Below are 7529 nucleotides of genomic sequence, written 5' to 3' on the forward strand. Positions count from 1 at the left end.
AGCTATGGTGGAAATCTGGCTTCAGAGGGGGATAAAAAAAACACCACACCAATAAAAAGTTCAGATGATGTTGTGCTGGATATCCTAAGGTGGTCTCATAGAACTGTGGAGCTGAAAAATACTTTGCAGGTGCAGGAGCTGGTGCTTAGTGCTCCCATCACAGATCACCTGAGTGCTGAGAGGCCCCTGCTACCCAACCCTTCAGTGCAGGACTAACCCAGATCAGAGCTGTACTTGCTGTACTCTGGCCTACCTGCTGTGGTTTTCCCTGTATCCAAAATAGATGCGTGGATGGCTTTGCCAGAGGGCAATATGGAAATGTGCCATCAATAGCAGGAGTTGTAACAGATGCTTTAAATCACCTTCCACTGCTCTCACCTGGCAGTGATTGTCTGAGCACCCACCTTGTGCTGCAGTGCCAGGACAGCAGGATGGGTGCTGCAGTTGCTGGGCTGCTCTTCCTTTCCATGTAGGCTAATACTGCAATAAGATTTGCAGCTTCTCTGGGGCAGTTTGATATGGAGCTCCCTGCCTTGCTCCTTGGTCTGTGCTGTATAGGCCGGTGGTTCTTTGGTCCCTGGGTGCTGGAGGCTGTGGAGCTGTGGTATTTCTGCTGATAAGGTAAAAACGATGCACAAAATGCTTTGCTGTGTGCATCCCATGCTGTCTGCAGCCCTGGTACAAAAAGCTGACTGCATTCAGCTCGTGGTGCAGATCAAAGCGTTAAGCTGAGATCAGCATGAAGTGAGGCATCCCATCGGTCAGGGCACGTCATGGGAGAAGCAGGAAACGTGCACCCAGCCTCACTGCCTGCTGTAACCAGGCTGTGGATGTATGTTGTTTTCAGGAAAAGCAAGCATTCCTCAATTAACCTTTTAACTGCCAGCAAACCTGGTTTCTGATGTTCAAGCTTGCATTCCAAGGAGAAAAGAGGAGCAGCAGAGCCTGGCTGTTGTGAATGGATGCCTGAGAGCTGTCTAGTTAATTGTCACAGGAGCTCCATGGCAGATGTGCTTGGAAGCTGCTGTTACCTCCTGTACTAATCTACGTGGTTGCTTCTCACATCTCTTCCCCTTCACGTTTCAGTGAGAAAACACGACTGGGTCTGCTTTGCAGAGTGGCCATGTGAGCGGGGCCAGGTCCCCTCACTGTGTGTGTCTGGCACCTTCCAGCTGGCAGACAGCAGCAGCACTCGGGTCCCTGACATCACCCAGCGAGGTGTCAGCAGAAGGATGAGGCCAGTGAGGAGAAAAGTGGTGAAGTTATTGCTTGTAACTGCTGACAGAAGGGCACCTATCCCTTTAGCCCTTCGGAAAGTGCTTTCGATGCAGGCTCGCTTCTATTTGAGTTGCAAAGGTCAGCGTTAGCACAAGGACTGTCTCATTTGAAAGCACTGACTTAGTCTTTTTTTTCACCCTGAATAGTGCCACAGGCTTGGGTTGGTGACAGGCACCTATTCTGCCTGGCGTGTGCACAGGACATCACCCTGCAGAGCTCAGAAGTGACCACGTGCCACCGCAGCAGCTTATAGGGTGGATGGTTTGTGCTTAAAAGCCATGCAGTGTGGCTCCCAGCATCCCTGCTGTCCTGCGGGCTGCTAACCGAGCATCCTCCTGGAAGGGATCCTCTCTGGATTTGCTACCTGAATTTGTATTTTATGCAAAGTAAGTCTTATTGCATCCCCCTTATTGCATCCCCACTCTTATTGCATCCCCCTGTGCAATGTTAAGTTGGCAATGCATGTTCAGGTATTTGGATAATCGTCTTTTTAAGCACTGCTTTTTGCATAGCTGTAATTACAGCCAAATTTTGCCCTTTAGAACTCGTTATTCAGGGTGCTGGAGCCCGGCCTGTGTGTTGTCACCATCAGCCTACAGCTGCCATTGTCCTGGTAAGCTGAGCGCAGCCGGCGGCGCTGAAAGGCAGCTCTGGAATTTCGCTCAGTTATTTTTAGTCGGTGGCAAAAAAACTGCACTTCCAACACTTCTGAATCTTTGTCAGTGCATAAATAAATCAAAGGACAAACGCTGGCCTCTCGCTAACAGTGGGACACTGGAGTGGACTTAACCCGCAGCTGGGGTCAGCAGGGATGAGCCCCTCTCCTTGCTGCAGGGCTGCTGCCTTGCATGGGAGGAGAAGGGGCTGCAGGGGGTGGTGGCACAGTTTGTCCTGCTCTATGGATCATTGCCATGCTGAAGGTGCTGCTGGATCCTTGCCCTTCTTCCTGTGCCTCTTTGCAGGCCACTTCCCTTTGCCTATCCTCCAAATAGAGGGAGATTTCCCTTGATTCCTGGGTTGCTGTGCATGCAGGCTGGCTCCTGGAGCAGCCATGGTCACCCTGTGGATGTGGCAGCTCTGAAATCCAGGACCTGGAGAGCAGAGCTCCTGAAGGATGCTGTGTTTGAGTCTGGGCTGCTGAACTGTTTGGTAAGTGTTAGATTATTCTTTTCAACCCCACTGCCTCTAAAGCTGCAGGGCAAAAACCTGTTTCCAACCCGTGGTTTCTCTCTTAACATCAGGACAGGTTTCTCTGCTAAGCTGCTTCACTTCTTGGGCCCCCTAGTTTCTGTACTGGCACAAAATTACAGCATTCTCCAGCAAAAGGATCCCTGCAGCCGAGTTTCCTTGTTTTGCAGCCCTTGCTGTGTGCCCAGGACTGCTCTGCTTCTCTCACCCTGCACACCTGATAGCACCCAGGTGCTGACAGATGCTGCCCAGTCTCTGGCAGCTCCATGCAGGTAGGGCAGGGCTGAGTGTTAGGGCTCGTGGTGGTGAGGATGCCCACAGAGACCCTAGTTGTGCAGGGCCACCAAAAACCAGCAGCCAGTTCTGGGCCTGATCCTGTTCTCGGGGACTGTCCAGGTTCAGATCTTGGAGGGAGGTGAAAGCCAGGCCGTGAGCTGGGAATGCTGCTGGGTGAAGCCACAGCACTGCAAGTGAGAGGTGGACAGGGCCTTTGGTTTCCATCATGCTGTGCTGCTCATGTTGGCATGGGGGAAAATCCTCCAAAGATTTTGGGGTTCTCCTGAGCCATGTGCATGCCCAAGCAGCTGCTGCTTAAAGGGGCACAGTGCTGTGCAGCCCTGGGCAGCAGGCACAGGGGCCACGTGCAGGCTCACAGAATCCTTCCTTTCTTGCCTGTGTTTGGGGAGCTGCTTTCAGCCCAGGTGGCCATAAGAAAAGCTCATGGTTGTCCCATGCCTGTGTGGTACCCAATACTGGGGGAGGGCTGTTCAGGAGGGATGTGCTCAGCACAGACCTCTGGGTTTCCCCTAATGGGATATCCCTGAGTGCTAAGGGCTGGATTTACCCAAGTTAGAAGAATGTATTCTTTGTGCACAGGAGGGCATGGAGGCAGGCAACTCACCTAAGAGCTAAAAGTGTGTGGAAAGTCCTTTTTCTATTAAGGAGAATGGAAAACAGAAAAGGGAAAGTGGCAGAAAAACAGGGCAGGGAGAGCCATCCTCTGGATGCTGTCCTTGAGGAAAACCAGGCGGCTTTGAATGGCCATAGGCAGCCTGGAACTGTGGGTCCTGCAAGTTGTGCTCCTGGGGCTCATCACACTGTGACAACCACGTGGCCCCGTGCCACAGTGCTCTGGGGCCGTCCTCAGGCAGGGAGTGATGCTCTCACTTTCTTCCCACTGTGCCTATGGCTTTGTTGTCCTTCGGGTGCTACAGCCCTTGTGGAAGGCTTTGCTGCTGTTCTGCCTTTTCTTTGTGAAGCGTGTGACCTGGAGGACAGAAAGCAAGAAAGGAGAAGTTTGCTTAGAGATTGTCTCTGTTATAGAAGGGCTTTTCTTATCTGTTTAAGGCTTTTGAGGGTGCTGAGCTGAGATGCCTATAGGAGCCCAGCGTGGGGCTGGGCACAGACCTGTACGTGGCTGCTTCTCACGAGGAGCAGTCTCCCTTGGTGTGTCCCAAGCGTGCCGTTGGCCTGAGCAAGCTGCTGTTGACTCGCCGTGGGAAGGTACAACTTCAACCTTTTGCACATGAGATAAAGCATGGGGACATTCCAGGTGAGAGCACTGGAGTCCATCTCTGCCCAGGTGTGCTCGGAAGCCAGGAACACGCTTTGGGAGGGCGGGACATGAGGATGCCTCAATCCTACACCTGGCCTTCGTTGTCACTGCTGTTTTGTCACATGCCAACACGCCCTGTCTCTTCCTCATCACTCTTTTCTTCCCTCTTTCACCACAACGACGTCTTATCTCCACTAAATCTTCTTATTTTATTACACCAGGGTGGATTTTGTTTGCAGCCTAGGCAGCTGTCTGCAGCCCACAGGGATTGCAGAGACCTTTGTAAAGCCATGGGGTGCAGGGGTGGCACTCCTCTAGGCCAACCTCTGCATTTCCAGGTGCCTGCCAGGAGCTAGGACTGCCTCCTGTGGAGAAAATCAAGACATGTCTGGAAAGATGTGACAGCATGTCTACAGAGGTGTAAAAACAAATACATTCCAGGCATCCGAGTTAGAAAATAATGAAGAAGGTGCGTGGTTTTGACTGTAGTGGAGCTGGGAGCATCCCTGAGCGCTGCAGGGTGCAGAGCAACTGCTGGGACAGCTGGGTCACAGCCCTTCCTGCTGGTTTGATGAGGGCTGACCACAGGTCTGCGTGAGGTCATCTCTGCTCCAGCTTTGAGGCGATTCTCACTGCCCCTTGTCTGTTCCATGCAGTTGCAGCAGAGGCACAACCCCAGGGCTGCTGCAGCACACCCCACCCAGCCATGAGTCATGGGATCCGGGCACTGCAGCTGGGCACGGCCTCATTTCCCACACCTGATCTCCGTTTCCTTCCCTGATCTGTTATCTCCACATCTGTATTCAGCAAGCAAAGCCACTGGAGGAGCAGGCACAGTGCTGAGCCTGTGTCTGGGGCAGGTGGGTACCCGGAAGCCCATTGAGCAGCACTGCTGCCTGTGACAAAAGCCACGTGCAGCATCCTTGTGCCAAGCAGCCAAGCAGCCAACACAGATTTTGCTGCTCCAACCCTGCAGGGTTCTGCTGTGCAGGCCCTTCCTGCAGCCTGAGCTCAGGGCTCTGTGCTGACCATGGTTACTGCATCTGCAGGTGCAGGAGTTGTTACACATCCAGCTCTTTATCAGAATTAATAATAAAACATCAAACCTCGTGTCATCCATTTTGGATACAAAATATTTATTTGAAGGAGGAAGAAACATTTTCATACTTGGAGTGTGCTTGTCCCTGCCCTGAGGAGAAGGTTTGCTTGTGTCCTGCTCCTACCAGCTGTGAGTGAAGTAATATTGTTCTGCCAGCAGGGACATTTGAATTGTATCTGCCTTTGCTTCCCTGCGCTGCAGTGCATTACTGATCATTGAGCAGCCTGCCATCTCTATCCAGCAGCTGAGTTCTTGATTTAGAGCACACACCCAACAAACATGCTTTTCAAATTGTTGCAGTGATTCACCAGAGCCAAGTGACTCGGCAGAGTATTCTTTGTATTTTGGACGAAATTTATCAAAGCCTTGGTTCTTCATCCACCTGGAGGAATCTCCTTGTCTTGAGAAGCTTGCCTCCGAAACAATTTTAAGTTACAAATATAAGGCTGTATGTCATGTTGTCTCAACCTTCCAGCACAAAAACCCAAAATCTGATTTTTATAACGCTTACCTTAATTACTGCCAACACTTCTTTCTTGTTTTTTTTTTTTCTTTTTTATTCTGCCAGTGATTAAGCAAGTTACAGATTTTTGCCCAGGTTCCTTCCAACGGAACATTCTGCTGCAGTGCTGAGTCCTGCAAGTGCTCCTGTAGTGCCTGTCACTGAGATGCATTAATGGCAGTGCCATTCAGGCTGCCAGGCCATGGATTTACTTCCCTTCAAACCCCTGCAGGAATGTTTGCCTGTTTCTTTTCTTACATGTTCAGCAATCCTTTGCACTTTCAGGAAACAATACAGCAGTGCTTAGGTGTACAGTGTGCTTTCTAGGTGGCTCTGTGACATGGCATTGTCCCAGCCAGCAAGGCTCTTCCCTGCGTGTATTTTGAATTAGACCTACTGAATTTTTGCTTTGATGTTTCAAGTCTGCTGGCTTGTTTGGTCCCTGGAGTGAACAAAGAGAGCGAGCAGATTGGGATCTGCATAGCAACCAGGGAACAACTTCATCTGCAAGTCCTTAGTTGTAGGCAGTGGTGTGAAGGTGGAAAGAATCCAGCCCAGCTCTCAGTCCCCAGGACTGGGTCCCATGGGGATGGAGAGTGTTAGGGTGAGGATGGGGGTCAGTGTGAGGCTGTGAGGGTCCTGGGGCAAGCACACAGCCATGGATGTGCTGAGCAAGTTTTGGCTGCAGCCGTGTAAATGTGGCAGCTCCTGGGGCACATTAGTCCCATTTCCTCCACAGGGTGCTGGGCAGCACGGGGGAGGTGGGGTTTGTGGACAGGGAGATCTGCTGGGCTCCAATTGTGTTCAAATTGTTGTGTTCCCAGGCAACAAATAGGACCCAAGGAAATGGCCACAAGTTGTACCAGAGGAGGTTTAGGTGAGACACAAGAAAATTTTTCTCTCAGAGTGGTCAGGCACTGGAATGGCTGCCCAGGGAGCTGGAGGAGTCGCCGTCCCTGGCAGTGTTCAAGAGGCATCTGGATGAGGAGCTGTGAGATCTGGGTTAGTGCTTGTGGTAGCAGTGGTGATGGGAGGACAGTTGGACTGGATGATCTTGCAGGTCCAACCTTGTGATTCTGATTCTAAATTGTGTGAGAAGGACGCAGTTCTGATGGGAAGAATTCTTTATAGCATTGTTACGAATAAAGTACACTTCTGCTGACAGAAAAGCACCACAAAGCAGGCTTCTTGTCAGTAACAAAGGACTTTGTGTCATTTCCATCTGCTCTACTCCACGTTTTTAAACACTTGGCTCAGGTTTTAACAGGTAAAACGTGCTGAGCAGGAGAGCTACCGTGCGCGTTTCTGTCAGAAGCATGGCATCGCAGTGCTGCGTTGTTACACCAGACCCTTGCAGATGACACTTTTGCTTCCAATTTTCAATGCCTACCACCGCATTCAGTGCCTGCCGCATCGTCAGCTCGACCGTGCTGTCCCTGCAACACTGCGCAGCCGCTGGCGGGCGCGTGGGGCACCGGCAGGCCTCAGCGCCAGGCAGGCACAGAGAGCCGGGAGCCGGAGGTGGGCCGGGCCATCCCGCGCCAAGCCCCAGGGCTTCACCTCAGCGCCTCTGAGGGAGGACCAAAGTAAGCGGGGCCAACTCCAAGCTAAGGAGAAAACCGGGCTCAAAAAGCGAAACGCAGCGAGAGCTGACTGCGGGTCGAGGCTGCACACAGCCCCACCGTTTCCCGCCCGGCGCCATTTTCCCTCACCACAGCGCTCACACGCCGGGGCCCGGCCTGCTACCGAGGGTGGCCCGTCAGGCGGCGCGGCGCCTTCCCGGCGACCTCCGCGCGGCCGCAAAGCGCGCCGGGCGCCTGCCGCAACCAATAAGAGCGCGGCGCCGCGGGGACCGCCGGGAGTTGTGGTCCGCTTCGAGGAGAGCGGGAGGCGGCGGGCGCCGCTTT

This window comes from Lagopus muta, chromosome 14, assembly GCF_023343835.1.
Source record: "Lagopus muta isolate bLagMut1 chromosome 14, bLagMut1 primary, whole genome shotgun sequence".
Taxonomy (NCBI): Eukaryota; Metazoa; Chordata; class Aves; order Galliformes; family Phasianidae; genus Lagopus; species Lagopus muta.